Genomic DNA, 18,976 nt, shown 5'->3' with positions numbered 1-18,976 from the left:
GCCAAAGGCACAAAAGAACAAGCAGTTGATGAGCTCATTGGAAGATAATTGAAACGGTGCATCAAGCAAAGCAGTTAGGACTACACCAAACAGACTGCGTGACATTTTCTTCATGCAGACATGGATGCTTCGTATTGTGTGGAGCTGCAGTTGGAAGACAGTCATGAAACCCGCTATACTGGTGGTGACATATTGCTTATCGTCAATAAAAATAAGAATAACTTTTACAATTCACAGAGCAAATTGCCCATAATCCACAGGACATAAAGGCCAAGAAAATGATTGCCTTCTCTGCACTAATAAAACCTGAGCAGAATGTAAGAACAATCCATAAGCAGTTTTATAGTAAATAAATTTGTTAAAATATGAAGTTGCATTCTGCAGGTGACATGCAATACACAATCCAATTTGCTGGATCAGCTGTGGTATAAAACAAAATCAGTCATAATGACGATAATAATAATAAAAAAACTGTAGTGCAGAAAGCTAACATTAGTTAAATGCAGAAAATCAATTATAAATCACTTTAAGTGAAAGAATCACGGAAAATTAAAAAAAAAACGGATTAATGTGAACATTAATCCCAATTATACCAGTAAAATAACAAGGCACAAGAGAATTCCATAACTTCTCAAAATATTAAAATAATAAAAATAATCTTGAATGCAACATTAAAGAGAAGTGCCATTAACCCTATAACTTTATAGTATCTGAACTAATAGCCGGAGAATTACATTTTCAGTCACACAACGTGAACTACAACACAGAGACATCCTGCAGAGGTCTGTGCCTTGATGTCTGTGGTGAAATGTAATAGTGTTATCACTGAGGGCCAATGAGAACAATATAAGACGTGTTTAATGTCTGACACGTTTATCACTTAAAAGAATGGCAGGCATTTTGGACAGTTGCAGATGGAAACTGACACTTTTTATGTAATTGTGAAAACTTAATCACATAATCTTGCATTTTGTCATAGTCATAGAGTCAGATTGAAATGTAGCTAAATGGGATTCGTATTGATACAATAGTCATTATGGGCACAAAGAGCTGAAGGGCCTGTTTCTGTGCCGTATGATCTCTGTGTCTCCACAAATCTTTAAATGTTTTAAAATTGTTAAAATCGATCAAAACACTAACAAAAAAGTAAAAAATGACAAAATAATTGAAAATATATAAAATAAAAGAGCTTTATTTTCCGACTTAAGTCAGGAATCAGCATTGGCAGACAGGTGTGGTGTAAAATCACTAAAGTTGTTACCCTAATGCTGAAGAACCCTAACATATCCAAGCTACTTAGGAAGTCCAACAGAAGAAATGATTAACGGATGCACAAGCATCTAGCGCTAATTTTTTTATGGTCTTATACCAAGCCCAAATTAGTATGGAATAAACCAGGAATAATCTCTGATGATGTAAATACTTCTATGTCTTGGGAGCCATATAACACAGACCACTGCGCCACCGTGGTGCAGCGGTAGAGTTTCTGCCTTACACGCTTGCAGCACAGGATACCCGGGTTCAATCCCGACTACCGATGCTGTCTGTACAGAGTTTGTATGTTCTCCCCGTAACCGCGTGGGTTTTCTACGAGTTCTTCGTTTTTCCCCCACACTCCAAAGATGTACAGGTATGTAGGTTAATTGGCTTGGTGTATATGTAAATTGTTCCTAGTGTATGTAGGATAGTGTTAGTGTGCGGGAATTGCTGGTCGGTGTGGACTCCATGGGCCAAGGGCCTGTTTCCGCATTGTATCTCTAAACTAAACTAAATAAACACTGCTTTCAGCCCATTTCTAGAATAGTAAACATAAACTAAAAGGACATATTTTTCTTTATATTGCCTGCGATGTTAAAGTATTATTACAGTGTCAAGTTTTTGAAACTGAACATTAATGCGTGCATAGATTGCCTCTCTACTTCTGCGATCTGCAATTGAACACAGTCTTGGTAAAATGGATGAAAGTGCAAAAGCTATGGATCTTTCAGTAAGTGTAATGTCTTATTAGTTTCAGGCCAGTAATTCTTAGTGGCAAGAAACAACAGCAATTATTTTAACAACAATTAGGAAATATCAATTCAAGGTTCATAAGGAAGGTTGAAGGGTAAAAACATAAGACACATCATTTCCGAATACTGCCTTTCCTGAAGTTATACAGGCCATTCTTCCCAAAAGGTTGACGATAATCCGTGATTAAGTGCCGTTAATTATGTTGCTGTTAATAGGATCTTGCTATGAATGGGATGTCATGTTTCATCAACTGCATGGCAAATCATGCAATGGTTTATAAATGTTTTGTATAGTGTAAAGGTTTATTTACAAGACTCACAACCTACTTATGGAGTTTTTAAGCCTTTGCTAGAAACTGGATGTTCTGTCTATGAATATGTCACATGGTGACAAAGCAATCAAGGCATTCTTGCCCAATAAGAACACACACTGAGATAACGACATGTTTCACAGCATAAAGTGCTTAGTGATGCCCTGAAGTCATAAGGACCTATATCATAATAATTTTTCTTTTGAAGATCATTTTATTATTAAATGGTTGAATCGGGGCCTAATGTAACATACCTGCACTACTATTACTGCTTAAACTGGGTTTACAAAGTTTGTAATGCTCTTATGCAGACCATCAGAACAATGGCATTCTCTTATTGAAATCAGGTCTGTCATCCTTTTATATAATGGTGATATTTCAGATGCAGAGGCTTGCAAAAAAGAATTAGTCCAAGAGAATTCTGAATGTTGGATATTTTGCATGGGCACCCAAAAACTCACATCATTGAACTGATCCATTTAACCAGATAAACTGTGATTTGTAATTGGAAGATCCAAAAGCCTGCTGCTGAAGATGGATGAATCATGGATGTACAATCTCCTGGTGCACTGTGACACCACATGCACACCAAAGCTCATTTGCAATGCCTTCAATTGTGCACCTGGACAATTAAAATCCACACTGTGAACAATAGCCCGGAAAAGGCATGAAATGGTTCACGTGGGAGCAGCACAGCAGTGCAGTGGGTTGAGCTGCTGCCTCATACCACTGAATATCCAGATTCAATAAGCATTAAGTCAAGCTTGTGAGTACACTATGAGAGGCTGGACTAATTTCGACAAGTGTTTGATGAGAATATAAACCCATTCTGTTGTTTTGAGTTGTGCTCAAACCAGGGCTGAACCCTGCAGTTTAGTTTGGTTTAGAGATACAGCACAGAAGGATGGAGTATTTATATTTTTTTAAGTACAAATTGAAGAATTAGCCCGAGAATTTTGAAACTTTAAATATATTGAATAGCCTCCAAAAATATTCTCACATCATTGAGCTTAACCATACAAACAGTAACTTTTAAATTAGAAATTCCAAAAACAGACAGATATCAGGGGAGATGGCGGGACAAAGCCAGAATATAGTCTGAGACAGTAAGACTAGTGAGAAGACTGGGAAGGGGAAGGGAATGGAGAGAAAGCAAGGGCTATCTGAAGTTAGAGAAGTCAATGTACATATCGCTGGGGTGTAAGCTACCCAATATGAGGAGCTGTTCCTCCAATTTGCACTGGGCCTCACTCTGACAATGAGGAGGTCCTGGACAGAAAGGTCAGATTGGGAATGGAGGGGAAGTTGAAGTGCTGAGCCACCGGGAGATCAGGTAGGTTTAGAAGGACTGAGCGGAGGTGTTCAGTGAAACAATCGTCGAGCCTGCGCTCGGTCTTGCCGATGTAGAGAAGTTGACACGTGGAACAGCGAATACAGTAGATGAGGTTGGAGGAGGTGCAGGTGAACCTCTACGTCACCTGGAAAGACTGTTTGGGTCCCTGGATGGAGGCGAGGGGGGAGGTAAAGGGACAGGTGTTGCATCTCCTGCGGTTGCAGGGGAATGTACTTGGACAGGGGGCTGTTTGGGTGGCGACGAGTTGACCAGGGAATTCCGGAGGGACTGTTCTCTGCGGAAAGCAGAAAAGAGTGGAGATGGGATGTGGACAATAGTGGGATCCCATTGGAGGTAGCAAAAATGTTGGAGGATTATATGCTGTATGCAACGGCAGATGGGGAGGAAGGCAAGGACAAGGGCGACTCTGCCCTTGTTACAAATGGGGGAGGGGGAGTAAGAGCGGTGCTGCTGGATATCGAGGGGAGACCCTAGTGAGAGTCTCATCTATAATGGAAGAGGGGAAGCCCCGTTTCCTAAAGAATGGGGACATCTCCGATGCCCTGGTACGGAACACCTCATCCTGGGCGCAGATGCGGCGTAGACGGAGGAATTGGGAGGAGGGAATAGTGTCTTTACAGAAAGCAGGGTGGAAAGAAGTATAGTCAAGATAGCTATCGGAGTCAGTAGGTTTGTAGTAGATGTCTGAATAGTGGCCGATTAGGAAAAAGGGAGATGCAACAAAACCTGGGTGTCATGGTACACCAGTCATTGAAAGTAGACATGCAGGTGCAGCAGGCAGTAAAGAAAGCGAATGGTATGTTAGCATTCATAACAAAAGGATTTGAGTATAGGAGCAGGGAGGTTCTACTGCAGTTGTACAGAGCCTTGGTGAGACAACACCTGGAGTATTCCGTACAGTTTTGGTCTCCTAATCTGAGGAAAAACATTCTTGCCATAGAGAAGGTTTACCAGATTGATTCCTGGAATGGCAGGACTTTCATATGAAGAAAGACTGGATAGACTCGGCCTGTACTCGCTAGAATTTAGAAGATTGAGGGGGGTTCTTATAGAAACTTACAAAATTCTTAAGGAGTTGGACAGGCTAGATGCAGGAAGATTGTTCCCGATGTTGGGTAAGTCCAGAACAAGGGTTCACAGTTTAAGGATAAGGGGGAAATCTTTTAGGACCGAGATGAGGAAAACATTTTTCACACAGAGAGTGGTGAATCTGTGGAATTCTCTGCCACAGAAGGTAGTTGAGGACAGTTCATTAGCTATATTTAAGAGGGAGTTAAATGTGGCCCTTGTGGCTAAAGGGATCAGGGGGTATGGAGAGAAGGCAGGTACAGGATACTGAGTTGGATGATCAGCCATGATCATATTGAATGGCGGTGCAGGCTCGAAGGGCCGAAGGGCCTACTCCTGCACCTATTATCTATGTTTCTATGTTTCTATGTCGGTCAATAGTCTGTTTCCTGTGATGGAGACAGTGAGGTCTAGAAATGGTAGGGAGATGTCGGAGTGGTTCCCTTTGTTCTTCTCCCGCGGTCCAGCAGTCCAACTGCAGTGTCTAGGCGAACTGGGGCTCCGATGTTAAAGCCCCCGGCGGACGATGGTAAGTCCTGTGGCCATTTAAGCCATGAGGGGCGATGTTAGGCCCCGCTCCGAGTCCTTTAAACCCCGCGATTCCAGCGGGAGAAGTTGCCGTTGCGGGAGCTATGAGGAGCGGTCTCCCACCAGGAACCTGGAGCACCCGATGTTCCTGTCCACCGGGCCTGAGGTCGGAGCCTCCGAAGCTCCAAAGTCAGGTCGCAGCCGCGCGCCACCACAGCTCTTCCCGTTCCGAAGACGGCCAGCTCCGCATTGTCAGGTCCGCAGCCTCCGCGACTAGAGCCCTCAGGTTGGTCCCGGTTGTAGGCTGCTGCCAGCTCCACGATGTTAGGCCCAACGACATCGGAGATCCAAAAGGGAAAAAGTCCGGTCCCCGTACAGGGACGAGATTAACGTTTTCCCCCACAGCACCCCCCCCCCCATCCCCCACATATACACAGCTAAAAAAAATAAATAAAAACTAGCTCAAGACATACATTTAACAAGATAGAAATTTAAAAAAGACAGAAGACCCGGGCGTGTCTCTGGGAAAGACCGCACCGATCCTCGATGTCAGGTCACGGGGGAGGTGACATGGAAAAAGTTGCCTCTCTGTGCAGTAGGCGACCAAAGCGGATTCCCCCTTACCCACCCATACCACCCCCCACACAAGACACACTGATAAACATGAAAAACACACATTGAGCCACACTAAAAAAACAAAATAAGTAGAAAAAACTAACACGCTGCTGGCAGGGCTGCCGGCTCGCAAGTTTCCAGTGTTAAACATGAAGCCTACTCTTTCCAAGTCCAGAATCAGCTACAGAATGCCTATAACATTTGCTGCACCCTCAACATACTGAACACCTGTAAAGGCTGCAGAATGAATTGAATGCTAAATGGCTTTCATCGGTATACTCATCCACAGAACTAGGATCCTACATAATGAGGGCAGCACAACTTTGCCGTACTACAGCCAGGGACTTTATTCCATCAAGTGAAAGGTACTTGCACAGCTTCTAGCTCATTCAAAAAAGTCCACAAACAGCTTCAGCTTCAGTTCAGTTAACCCAAACGTACCTGATTTTAAAGGAAACCCAGATGTAGAGAGGAAGTCATTTGGAGCACCCAGGTTGGAGTGATGGTCCTTCGGATGATTCAATCCTTAAATAAATGTGTATAGAATTTAATCACCATCTCTTAAATGCTACACAATAATATATTATGTTTGAAAACAAAATAACTTTTCTTTAACCTGATGTAACATTCAAATTCAAATGTACTTACAATGGAGGAAATTAAGGACAATAGAAACGTTTTGAGATACAGCTTCAAAAATTTCAAAAATTCTTAGAGTTTATCATTACATTGAATAAAAGTAGGTGTTGGAAATATCTTGTTACCAAAAAGTGAAAGTCAGTGCTCAGGAAAATCTTTCATCCTTTTCAGATACAGTGTGAGCACAAACTAGTGCCGAGTAACGCACTGCTTCAATTCTTCATGCAGTAATTCAATCTAATCAATAAATTTGCTGTGAAATATTCTAGCATGTTACCAGCAAGAAACACTACTCCAAAACCCAGTCCCACCTCTCAACCTTCTAGCATTTTAAAACATTAGATTAGGTTTTAACCCAGATTTTACAAGCGAAAGTCAATCTTTCACTTTCACCCCAAAATCCCAAAGTATATTCTGCAGTTAAAATTACATAAATCCTCCTGGAACAATTCAAAGTTAATAAGTTAATACTTTAAATGTTAAACTGACCTGGATCTTTTCTCCCTAGTTTTTCAAACCGTCGTTCTCCTCTAGTAAAAATAAGATCATTTAAAATTATTCAAGCAAATGCCAAGAGTCAATACAAAAAAATTACTCAACATTAAAACAATTGTAGTAACATACTAGACTAAGTGGGACCCGTTAGGTCCCAGTCACATGGGAGGCCTGGTTCCCCCCAACGCAACCCCTTCCCCAATGCAATATTTCACCACTCACCTGTTCCCCCAATACAACCCGTTCCCCCAAAGCAATATTCCACCACTCTGCGGAAGGTGTATGGGGAGGGGGGGGGGGTGTGAGGAATGGGGGTGCCGTAGGGAGGGTGGGGGAGGGGGTGGGGGGGGCTGTGGCGGAGGGATGGGTGTGGGGGAGGGGGGAACCTTCAAAACCCTCATAACTTTTGTACTATTTCACCGATCAGAACAAAACCTATTTGACGCAGCAGAGGAGAATGGTGAGTTAAGGGACTGTCCCACTCTACGTGACCTCATGGTCACATTGAGGTGCACGGGCATCGTATGGCCACGTGGGCCCAGTCCCACTGAGAAGCACGGAGTGGTATGGAGTTGTGCGTGACATTGCGCGGGGCTCCGAAATTTTTGTAGTGAACAAAATCTTTGCGTGCTAACGGCCTGTCGCGGAACTGACGGCCAAAGTGGGACGAGCCTGGACGACGCAATGACTCCGCCCCCCCCTCTCTCCGCCCCCTCTTCCCCCTCTCTGTTTCTGCCCTCTCTTTCTCTCCCTGTCTCTTCCCTCTCTCTCTCCCTCCCTACTCTCTCTCGCTCTCCTTCTCTGCCCTCTCTCTGCCCTATCTCTCTCCATCTCTGCCCTCTCTCTCCCTGTCTCTGACCTATATCTCCGTCACTGCCCTCTCTCTCCCAGTCTCTGCCCTCTCTCCCTGTCTGCCCTCTCTCTCTCCCTCCCTGTCTCTACCCTCTCCCCTTCCTCTACCCTCTCTCTATCTCTCTCCGTCTCTGCCTTCTCTCTCCTTGTCTCTGCCTCTCTCTCTCTCTCCCTGTCTCTGCCCTCTCTCGCTACCTGTCTCTGCCCTTTCTCTCCCTCTCTCTCTCCCTGTCTCTGCCCTCTCTCTCTCCCTGTCTCTGCCCTCTCTCTCTCTCCCTGTCTCTGCCCTCTCTCTCTCTGCCCTACCACTCTACAGCCCCCCGCCCCTCTCTCTCTCTAGCTGCACCTGCGCAGTTGGAGGCTATGCATGAGTGGATAGGGCGGGGGATGGGGTAAATGGAGCAAATGAATAATATTAATATAATATTAAAAGGGGCGGGGGGTTAGTGAGTGTGGAGGGTGGTTAGTGGTTAGTGTGTGTGGGGGGGGGGTGTGGTTAGTGTGACGCCGCAGGCCGCCCCACCGCCTCCCCTCCCCCCGCAACCATGCGTTGAGGGGATGGGACCCGACTGGTCTCACTTGGTCTAGTATACTATTTTGTTTATCTATCTATATTACTAAAAGTCTGTTCTTGACCGGTTTTGGCCATCTGTGCTGCGATTTCCGAGAGAACGCCGCCACCTACGGCCATCATTTTTGGCCACCTTGCTCAGAGCCCCTCTCCGCCGCCTGTGAGCTGAGGACTTTTCCCGTTGATTACAAATGACAGAGATATTAATGTTTTTACAAAATTCCCCATTCTCTCTGCTGCCCCCGCTGGCGGCAGGAGGGAGGGACTATAAAACCAGGAAGTGGTGTGCCACACAGTCTCTTCAAGATGGAGGAAGGCAGGGGGTCACGTTTCTCTGAGCTGTGAATAACACTGAACACATGTCTACTCAAATGTAAGTGCCCTTAGTGGTTTTAAAATGCTTGCAGAATGTGTCTATTGGTTATAAAGCTTGCAAAAAAGTGTCTCTATTGGTTCTAAACCTTGCAAAAAGTGTCTCTATTGGTTCTAAAGCTTGCAAAAAATGTCTCTATTGGTTTTAAAGCTTGCAAAAAATGTCTATTGGTTCTAAAGCTTGCAAAAAGTGTCTCTATTGGTTCTAAAGCTTGCAAAAAATGTATCTATTGGTTCTAAAGCTTGCAAAAAAATGTCTATTGGTTCTAAAGCTTGCAAAAAGTGTCTATTGGTTCTAAACCTTGCAAAAAATGTCTATTGGTTCTAAAGCTTGCAAAAAAATGTCTATTGGTTCTAAAGCTTGCAAAAAGTGTCTCTATTTGTTCTAAAGCTTGCAAAAAATGTGTCTATTGGTTCTAAAGCTTGCAAAAATATGTCTATTGGTTCTAAAGCTTGCAAAAATATTGTCTATTGGTTCTAAAGCTTGCAAAAAAATGTCTATTGGTTCTAAAGCTTGCAAAAATATGTCTATAGGTTCTAAAGCTTGCAAAAAAATGTCTATTGGTTCTAAAGCTTGCAAAAAAAATGTCTATTGGTTCTAAAGCTTGCAAAAAAAAATGTCTATTGGTTCTAAAGCTTGCAAAAAAAATGTCAATTGGTTCTAAAGCTTGCAAAAAAAAATGTCAATTGGTTCTAAAGCTTGCAAAAAAAAAAATGTCAATTGGTTCTAAAGCTTGCAAAAAAAATGTCAATTGGTTCTAAAGCTTGCAAAAAAAATGTCAATTGGTTCTAAAGCTTGCAAAAAAAATGTCTATTGGTTCTAAAGCTTGCAAAAAAATGTCTATTGGTTCTAAAGCTTGCAAAAAAAATGGCTATTGGTTCTAAAGCTTGCAAAAAAAAGTCTATTGGTTCTAAAGCTTGCAAAAAAATTTTTGGTTCTAAAGCTTGCAAAAAGTGTCTATTGGTTCTAAAGCTTGCAAAAAATGACTATTGGTTCTAAAGTAGCAAAACGTGTCTCTTTGCAAAAAAAATGCCTATTGGTTCTAAAATGGTTCATACTAGCGCTCCAAAAAGCCCCTCTCTCCACCCCCCCTGGCTTGGGTATGTCTTGAAATTGAAAGGCACTACTTACTGCAAATGGTGGCATGAAGTTGAAAGGCACTACTTACTGCAAGTGGTGGATTGGTTGCTTTGGCTTGAAGTTGAAAGGCACTACTTGCTGCAAATAGTGGCTTGGGAGCTTTGGCGAAGTTGAAAGGCACTATTACTGCAAATGGTGGCTTGGTTGCTTTGGCTTGAAGTTGAAAGGTACTACTTACTGCACATGGTGGCTTGGTTACTTTGGCTTGAAGTTGAAAGGCACTACTTACTGCAAATGGTGGCTTGTGGCTTGGGTGTGGCTTGAAGTTGAAAGACACCACACTGCAAATGGTGGCATGAAGTTGAAAAGCACTACTGTAGATGACATGTGCATTTACCTTTAATATAGTGACCTCACCATTACTAACCACTCCCCATATTAGAAGTATAATTGCAACCTCCCCACCCATTGATCTCCCTCTAGCTCCTGTGACAAACCACGTACAGCTAGGGCAGTAACGTCTGTGTATTATCAATAAATAGTAGTAAAGACACAGTGTGTTGATGACTCCTCTTTACAACTACTTACTGCAAATGGTGGATTGGTTGGTGTGGCTTGAAGTTGAAAGCCACTACTTACTGCAAATGGGGGGCGTGGGTGCATTGGCTTGAAGTTGAAAGGCACTACTTACTGCAAATGTGGCTTGAAGTTGAAAGGCACTACTTACTGCAAATGGTGGCATGAAGTTGAAAGGCACTACCTACTGCAAATGGGGGGCATGGGTGCATTGGCTCGAAGTTGAAAGGCACTACTTACTGCAAATGGTGGCATAAAGTTGAAAGGCACTACTTACTGCAAATGGTGGCTTGGTTGCTTTGGCTTGAAGTTGAAAGGCACTACTTACTGCAAATGGTGGCTTGGGAGCTTTGGTTTAACTTGAAGTTGAAAGGCACTACTTACTGCAAATGGTGGCTTGGTTGCTTTGGCTTGAAGTTGAAAGACACCACTTACTGCAAATGGTGGCATGAAGTTGAAAGACACTACTTACTGCAAATGGTGGCTTGAAGTTGAAAGGCACTACTTACTGCAAATGGTGGCTTGGGAGCTTTGATGTTGAAAGGCACTACTTACTGCAAATGGTGGCTTGGGTGTGGCTTGAAGTTGAAATACAGCACTTACTGCAAATGGTGGCTTGGGAGCATGGATGTTGAAAGGCACTACTTACTGCAAATGATGGCTTGGGTGTGGCTTGAAGTTGAAAGACACCACTTACTGCAAATGGTGGCATGAGGTTGAAAGGCACTACTTACTGCAAATGGAGGTTTGGGAGCTTTGGCTTGAAGTTGAAAGGCACTATTACTGTGAATGGGGGCGTGGGTGCATTGGCTTGAAGTTGAAAGTCACTACTTACTGCAAATGGTAGCATGAAGTTGAAAGGCACTACTTACTGCAAATGGTGGCTTGGGTGTGGCTTGAAGTTGAAAGACACCACTTACTGCAAATGGTGGCATGAAGTTGAAAGGCACTACATACTGCAAATGGTGGATTGGTTGCTTTGGCTTGAAGCTGAAAGGCACTACTTACTGCAAATGATGGCTTGGGTGTGGCTTGAAGTTGAAAGGCACTACTTACTGCAGATGGTGGCTTGGATGCAATGGCTTGAAGTGAAAATGCATTACTTACTGCAAATGGGGGCGTGGGTGCATTGGCTTGAAGTTGAAAGGTACTACTTACTGCAAATTGTGGCTTGAGGTTGAAAGGCACTAGTTACTGCAAATTGTGGCTTTGGTGCTTTGGCTTTAAGTTGAAAGCACTACTTGCTGCAAATGGTGGCTTGGGAGCTTTGGTCTGAAGTTGAAAGGCACTATTACTGCAAATGGTGGCTTGGTTGCTTTGGCTTGAAGGTGAAAGACACTACTTACTGCAAATGGTGCCTTGGGTGTGGCTTGGGTGTGGCTTGAAGTTGAAAGACACCACTTACTGCAAATGGTGGCTTAGGAGCTTTGAAGTTGAAAGGCACTATTTACTGCAAATGAAGGCTTGGGTGTGGCTTGGGTGTGGCTTGAAGTTGAAAGACACCACTTATTGCAAATGGTGGCTTGAAGTTGAAAGGCACTACTTACTGCAGATGGTGGCTTGGGTGCAATGGCTTGAAGTTGAAAGTCACTACTTACTGCAAATGGTGACATGAAGTTGAAAGACACCACTTACTGCAAATGATGGCTTGGGTGTGGCTTGAAGTTGAAAGACCACTTATTGCAAATGGTGGCTTGAAGTTGAAAGGCACTACTTACTGCAGATGGTGGCTTGGGTGCAATGGCTTGAAGTTAAAATGCATTACTTACTGCAAATGGGGGCGTGGATGCGTTGGCTTGAAGTTAAAAGGCACTACTTACTGCATATTGTTGCATGGGTAGATTGGCATTGAAAGGCACTACTTACTGCAAATGGAGGCATGAAGTATGAAGGCACTACTTACTGCAAATGGCGGGCTTGGGTGTGGCTTGGGTGGCTTGAAGTTGAAAGGTACCTCTTACTGCAAATGGAGGCGTGTGTGCATTGGCTTGAAGTTGAAAGGTACTACTTACTGCAAATGGTGGCTTGGGAGCTTTGGCTTGAAGTTGAAAGGCACTACTTACTGCAAATGGTGGCTTGGGTTTGGCTTGGTGTGCTTTGCAGTTGAAAGACACCACTTACTGCAAATGGTGGCTTGGATGCAATGGCTTGAAGTTAAAAGGCATTACTTACTGCAAATGGTGGCTTGGGTGCATTGGCTTGAAGTTGAAATGCACCACTTACTGCAAATGGTGGCATGAAGTTGAAATGCACTACTTACTGCAAATGGTGGCTTGGGTGCTTTGGCTTGAAGTTAAAAGGCACTACTGTAAATGCACTTACTTCCTGTTTGCACTGTATATTGATTTGAGATAAAATGCTACCACTTACGGCAGTGATTTTTGGCAATCTTACTCAGTCCCCCGCCGCTGAGCAGGTGCAGAGAATTCTTCCCATCAATGAAAAATAAAAGTGTTATTAGTTTAAAAAAAAATGTTGAGAATCTCTCTCCTGTCAATCACTCCATGAAAGCCACACCTTTTCCGGTGGGGGGGGGGTGGAGGGGTTATAAAAACCGGAAATGTGGGTGTGGCTCAATCACTGCAAGATGGAGGAGGGAGAGGTCACGACTCACTGTCTTTAGTGACTTTGCATCCTACTTGAAATGGTATGAAACTGCACTTGAATTTGGTGGCCTTGCACCCTGTTAGAAGTGGTAATAAACTGCACTTGAATTTCGTGGCTTTATACCCTGCTTGAAATAGAATTTCAAGGATTAGCCGTGAGTCAACTACCAGCCCACCAGCCGTGAGTGAGTGAGTTGCCAGCACAACAGGCTTGATTGACTGAGATGCCAGCCCAAGAATCCATTTGCCGCACAATTTGCATACTAGCCCTCTGGAAACCAGTCCCTTCAGCCCACAACACCCATACTAGCGCTCCAGAAAGCCCCCCCCCCCCAAACTGGCCACCAATATTATAATTGGTGGAGAGGTGGAATATTGCGTTGGATGACCAGCCCTCCTGTGTGATGCTGGGACCCAACGGGTCCCACTTAGTCTAGTCTATGTTACTAAAAGTCTGATCTTGACCGCTTTTGGCCCACTGTGCTGCGATTTCCTAGAGAATGACACCATCTGCGGGCATCATTTTTGGCCACCTCGCTCAGAGCCCCCCTTCGCCTTCCGGGGCCAGAGGATTTCACCCATCGATTAAAAATCGGAGACATATTAATGTTTTTTTTTAAATCCCCATCCTCGCTGCTGCCCCCGCTGGCGGCAGGGTGAGGTACTATAAAACCCGGAAGTGTCAAGCCTCACTCAGTCTCTGCCTGACCCAGGAGGCGAGAGGGTCATAGAAACATAGAAACATAGAAATTAGGTGCAGGAGTAGGCCATTCGGCCCTTCGAGCCTGCACCACCATTCAATATGATCATGGCTGATCATCCAACTCAGTATCCCGTACCTGCCTTCTCTCCATACCCCCTGATCCCCTTAGCCAGAAGGGCCACATCTAACTCCCTCTTAAATATAGCAAATATAGAGAGGGTCACGACTCTCTGAGCTGTGAATAACACTGATGCACATCTACACCACCCTGACTCCCCCCGATGTGGCTGCTGCCAATTTGTTTGCCTTTTTATTTAAAGTTTGTGTTCATAATATAAATTTTGGTTGTCAGGTGGCTGCTGCCCAATTGTTTGGCTCGCCTTTTTAAAAATGTTTGTGTTCACAAAATGAATTTTGGTTATCAGGTGGCAGCTGTCCAATTGTTTGCCTTGGCTTGGCTTTTAAAATTGTTGCAACAGTTGGCTGCCAGCCCAAGAGTCCATTTGGTCCATTTGGCCCTCTGGAAACCAGTAGCTTCGGCCCGTAACACCCATACTAGCGCAACAGAAAGCTCCCCCACCACTGGCGAGCAATATTGGAATTGTTGGAGAGGTGGAATATTGCAATGGTAACCAGCCCTCCCATGTGATGCTGGGACCCAACGGGTCCCACTTAGTCTAGTTATTATATAAAACTGTGTGCCTGCCGGCTGCCGGCCACCTTTCTTCCTTTGATTCCTTGCAACTCCGAATCCAGACGCAGAATCGCAGAGATCTTTTCAATTTCGGTAGAGATTTCACTTTTCTTTCAAAGTATCCACTCCTGATTACATTTTGTCATGTTTATGTACACATTTTTAATCAAATCCTTCTCCCCTTCGACCCCTCAATATTTCAAAAATAAACTGGCTTCTCACCCATAGAAACAGCCCCAGCCCCAGCCCCTGGTGAGCCCCAGCCCCTGGTGAACGTTCCATCGTGTGATGTCACAATGCACATTGTTGCCATAGAGGGAGTACAGAGAAGTTTCACCAGACTGATTCCTGGGATGTCAGGACTTTCATATGAAGAAAGACTGGATAGATCCGGCTTGTACTCGCTAGAATTTAGAAGATTGAGGGCAGATCTTATAGAAACGTACAAAATTCTTAAGGGGTTGGAAAGGCTAGATGCAGGAAGATTGTTCCAGATGTTGGGGAAGTCCAGAACAAGGGGTCACAGTTTAAAGATAAGGGGGAAATCCTTTAGGACAGAGATGAGAAAAAAAATTATCACACAGAGAGTGGTGAATCTCTGGAATTCTCTGCCACAGAAGGTAGTTGAGGCCAGTTCATTGGCTATATTTAAAAGGGAGTTAGATGTGGCCCTTGTGGCTAAAGGGATCAGGGGGTATGGAGAGAAGGCAGGTATAGGATACAGAGTTGGATGATCAGCCATGATCATATTGAATGGTGGTGCAGGCTCGAAGGGCCGAATGGCCTACTCCTGCACTTAATTTCTATGTTTCTATGTTTCCCTCTCCTCATCCCTCTCCTCATCCCCTCCCACCCATCCCTCTCTCCCCCACCCCCCTTCCCTCTCTACCCCACCCCTTCACTTTCTCCACCCGCCCCTTCATCCTATCCCTCTGTCCCTCTTCCATCACGCCCCCTATCCCTCTCCTCCTCCCTCCTCCCTCCCCACTCTTCCACCTCTCCCCCTTCCCCCTCAACTCTCCCTCCGCACTCTTTCCCCTCTCTCCCCCCAACCCCCACCCCTCTCCCTCCCCCCTCCCCTCCCTCTGCCCCTCCCCCCCCCTCCCCCCACATCTCTCTCCATATCCCCCTCTCTCACCCCCTACCCCACTCTCCTTTCCCTCCCAAATCTGTCCTGTTTCCTCTCCTCCTCCTCTCCCCCCTCCATCCCTTTTTCGCCCCCCCCCCCTCCCCCCACCGTGTGTTTTGGGGGTGGTTAATGTGAGTGTGATGCCGCAGCCCCCCCCCTCCCCCCCCCCCCCCCCCCCCCGCAAACGCCGTTGGGGAAACAGACCCAACGGATCTGCACTTGGTCTAGTATACTTTAAAAGTCTGATCTATGTTTGAAAAGCACGGACCTCTTAGGTAGGTTACATTTGGATAATGGGTTGCAATTCAGACATTTTAATTTGAACAGTTCATTAATCAAAATGGGATCAAACATCACTTCTTACCGTCTTAGTATCTGACCTAATTAGAGTCTGAAGAAGAGTCTCGACCTAAAACATCACCCATTCCTTCTCTCCAGAGATGTTGCCTGTCCTGATAAGTTACTGCCGAGGTAGGGTGAAGTGTAAATGGAGTGAAAGGAAGGGAAGACAGTTGGTGTGATGGTTTGGACTGCATCCAAAATTCTCTGCAATGTCTTGTGGTCTTGGATGGAGCAGTTCCCTAATCATGCTGTGATGCATCTTGATAAAATGCTTTCAATGGTGCATCTGTAGAAGTCGGTGAGAAGTGTTGGTGACATGCCAAACTTCCTAAGGCTACTAACGAAGTAGAGGCATTGGTGTGCTTTGTTGGACATTGTTTTCATATGGGTGGTCCAGGACAAGTTGCTGGTGATATTTACTTCTAGGAAGCTGAAGCTTTCATAGAAACATAGAAACATAGAAAATAGGTGCAGTAGTACGCCATTCGACCCTTCGAGCCTGCACCGCCATTCAATATGATCATGGCTGATCATCCAACTCAGTATCCTGTACCTGCCTTCTCTCCATACCCCCTGGTCCCTTTAGCTACAAGGGCCACATATAACTCCGTCTTAAATATAGCCAATTAACTGGCCTCAACTACCTTCTCTGGCAGAGAATTCCACAGATTCACCACTCTGTGTGAAAATTCCACAGATTCACCACTCTCTGCTGCACCTGCATGCCTGTATTTAATGACTGGTGTACCATGACACCCAGGTCTCGTTGCATCTCCCCCTTTCCTAATCGGCCACCATTCAGATAATAGTCTACTTTCCTGTTTTTGCCACCAAAGTGGTTAACCTCACATTTATCCACATTATACTGCACCTGCCATGCATTTGCCCACTCACCCAGCCTATCCAAGTCACCTTGCAGTCTCCTAGCATCCTCCACACAGCTAACACTGCCCCCCAGCTTCGTGTCATCCGCAAACTTGGAGATGTTGCATTCAATTCCCTCGTCCAAATCATTAATATATATCGTAAATAGCTGGGGTCCCAGCACTGAGCCTTGCGGTACCTCACTAGTCACTGCCTGCCATTGTAAAAATGACCCGTTTACTCCGACTCTTTGCTTCCTGTCTGCCAACCAGTTCTCTATCCACATCAATACTGAAACCCCAATACTGTGTGCTTTAAGTTTGTATACTAATCTCTTATGTGGGACCTTGTCGAAAGCCTTCTGAAAGTCCAGATATAACACATCCACTGGTTCTCCCTTATCCACTCTACTAGTTACACCTCGAAAAATTCTATAAGATTCGTCAGACATGATTTACCTTTCATAAATCCATGCTGACTTTGTCCAATAATTTCACCACTTTCCAAATGTGCTGCTTCCCATCTTTAATAACTGTTGGTAGTGGGAAAACTGCTAGAATCAGTTATTAAAGATGGGAAGCAGCACATTTAAGGAAGTAGCCCCAGAAATAGTGGATGAATTAGTGCTAATGTAACCCCACTTTTTTAAAAGGGAGGCAGAGATGAAAACGGGGAATTACAGACCAGTAATTCCCCGTTTTCATCTCTGCCTCCCTTTTAAAAAAGTGGGGTTACATTAGCTACCCTGCAATCCTCAGGAACTACTCCAGAATCTAAAGAGTTTTGAAAAATTATCACTAATGCATCCACTATTTCTGGGGCTACTTCCTTAAGTACTCTGGGATGCATCCTGTCTGGCCCACGGGATTTATCAGCCTTTAATCCATTCAATTTACCTAACACTGCTTCCGGCTAACCTGGATTTCACTCTGTTCCCCCATCTCATTTGACCCCCGGTCCCCTGCTATTTCTGGCAGATTATTTATGTCTTCCTTAGTGAAGACAGAACCAAAGTAGTTATTCAATTGGTCTGCCATGAATCCTTGTTCCCCATGATCAATTCACCTGTTTCTGACTGCAAGGGACCTACATTCGTTTTAACTAATCTTTTTCTCTTCACATATCTATAAAAGCTTTTGCAGTCAGTTTTTATGTTCCCTGCCAGTTTTCTTTCATAATCTATTTTCCCTTTCCTAATTAAGCCCTTTGTCCTCCTCTGCTGGTCACTGAATTTCTCCCAGTCCTCTGGTAGGCTGCTTTTTCTGGCTAATTTGTACGCTTCATCTTTTGTTTTGATACTATCCCTGATTTCCCTTGTTATCCATGGATGCACTACCTTCCCTGATTTATTTTTTTGCCAAACTGGGATGAACAATTGTTGTAGTTCATCCATGCAGTCATTAAATGCCTTCCATTGCATATCCACCGTCAACCCATTAAGAATCAATTGGCAGTCTATCTTGGCCAATTCACGTCTCATACCCTCAGAGTTACCTTTCTTTAAGTTCAGGACCCTTGTTTCTGAATTAACAATGTCACTCTCCATCCTAATGAAGAACTCAACCATATTATGGTCACTCTTGCCCAAGGGGCCACGCACAACAAGACTGCTAAGTAACCCTTCCTCATTACTCAATACCCAATCTAGAATAGCCTGCTCTCGTTTGGTTACGCTAAGAGAAGGGCTTTAAAGGTATCACACGGTTTGACACAATTCATAAAGTCTCATTGTACGAGGATGACCTGCTCCTGTACATCTCAAATCCAGTCAGCTCTCTCCCTGTGATTGCGGATATTTTAGAACGGTTTGGTGCGTACTCTGGTTATAAACTTAACTACCAAAAAAGTGAACTATTACCGATTAACTCATCGGCTAAGCAGCTCCCTCGCTCTTTAACCTCATTTAAATGGGCGGAGGACGGATTTCGCTACCTCGGCGTTTTTATCACAATACCTATATTTGATATGTTCCGCACAAACTTCCTGCCTCTGTTGAGAAAGCTGAAAGAGACTTTGACCGCTGGTCAGTTTTACCGTTTTCCCTCGCGGCTCGGATAAATCTGGTCAAGATGGTCATCCTACCCAAATTCCTGTACCTTTCCCAGCATGTTCCTATATTTATCACTAAATCTTTTTTTGATAAATTAGAAAGGAGAATATCTAAATT

The sequence above is a fragment of the Leucoraja erinacea genome, chromosome 1, assembly GCF_028641065.1.
Source record: "Leucoraja erinacea ecotype New England chromosome 1, Leri_hhj_1, whole genome shotgun sequence".
In the NCBI taxonomy this organism is placed as follows: Eukaryota; Metazoa; Chordata; class Chondrichthyes; order Rajiformes; family Rajidae; genus Leucoraja; species Leucoraja erinaceus.
This window is presented reverse-complemented; position numbering follows the sequence as displayed.